The sequence below is a fragment of the Sinocyclocheilus rhinocerous genome, unplaced genomic scaffold (genome assembly GCF_001515625.1).
Source record: "Sinocyclocheilus rhinocerous isolate Xijiao unplaced genomic scaffold, SAMN03320098_v1.1 scaffold168, whole genome shotgun sequence".
In the NCBI taxonomy this organism is placed as follows: Eukaryota; Metazoa; Chordata; class Actinopteri; order Cypriniformes; family Cyprinidae; genus Sinocyclocheilus; species Sinocyclocheilus rhinocerous.
This window is the reverse complement of record NW_015635532.1, coordinates 1,152,061-1,153,627: the sequence shown is the minus strand read 5'-3', so window position 1 is coordinate 1,153,627 and position 1,567 is coordinate 1,152,061.

The window sequence follows — 1,567 nt, the reverse complement described above, 5'->3', positions numbered from 1 at the left end:
TTTGAGCCCCGGACATTATCAGGAAGACTATTCCAGAGTTTAGGAGCCAGATGGGAAAAGGCTCTCCCTCCTTTAGTGGACTTAGATACCCTAGGTATTACTAAAAGTCCAGAGTTTCGTGACCTTAAAGAGCGTGATGGATTATAGGGCATAAGAAGATCAGTGAAATATACAGGAGCTAAACCATTTAGTGCCTTATAGGTCAGTAGCAATATTCTGAAATCAATACGGAACTTAAAGTCACCATGAAATCAAAATGGAAAATTCTTCATTTTTAATGGAATATCTCTCTCTTTCTCGCGCATGTTGTTTAGGCATGTTTTGTGCCGTTGATCGTCGTTGTCATCCTTAATAAATAAACCATTTATTCATGCTTGGGTGTCGTCTGTGAATCTAGTGGAGAGAAATCCCCCACCACTAACTGCAAACTGGCATTCAGATCTGCCTCCATTTTGTTAGCAACGCCCCAACTTCCAACGATCCAATCAATTCCCGAAGGACGAAATCAAGTCCCGCCCTCTCATTTCAGATGCCGTTTCACTCTGATATACGTCACAGTAGAGAAGAAAAGACAATAGCAACTTCCGTTTCATGCCGACTTTAATAGGTAACCAGTGTAGAGATGATAAAATTGGGGTAATATGGTCATATTTTTGACCTGGTAAGAACTCTAGCAGCTGCATTTTGGACTAACTGTAGCTAGTTTATTGAAGATGCAGGACAACCAGCTACAGTAGTAGTGCATTACAGGAATCCAGTCGAGAAGTCATGAATGCATGAAATAGCTTTTCTGCGTCAGAAACAGATAACATGTTCCGTAGCTTAGCAATGTTTCTGAGGTGGAAGAAGACTGTTCTTAATCTCCAGCCACAGCAGCCAATCGGCACTCTGAATTAACGCATATATGTCACTTTTCATGACGTTGGTTCAACTTCGCTTTTTAAACTGTAAGGACGAAATTACTCCAAAAAATGAACAAAAATAACCACTTTTCCCTTAACAATAAACATAATGTGTGCTATAGCCTGTACATATCTGTTGACATCTCAAAAAATGTGTTTTAGTGTTTCATGACCCTTTAAGGTAGTTAAAAGTTTACAAATTTTGCCTTAACTTTAAACTGCTTTTTTCCCCATTGCAGTTTTTTCCCCCATGCCATCTCCATCTTAAACAGCTAACACAGAAATAATTACCTGTTTTCTGTAATTCATTTCTCCATTTCCAGCAATTGCCTGTCTTTCAAGTATTGTGGTGATATATGCATATTTTTATTTATACAACTGTACAGTAAATAATGCACAAATCTGTACATAAATCTTCTGTTCCAGACTTACCACATTATTATTATTATTTTTTCTTTAGTCTTACTTATTTACTTATTTAATTGTTCTTTCTGTTCTCATGCCATATGTATGTATGTACCAAGAGCTTCTAAAAAACCACAACAGATTCCTTGTGTGTTTGCACACACTTGGCGAATAAAGCTAATTCTGATTCTGATTCATTTATTCTTCCTTAATGGTTTGAGAATAGCTGTCATTGCCAAAGTTGTTTGAGAAAAAAATTA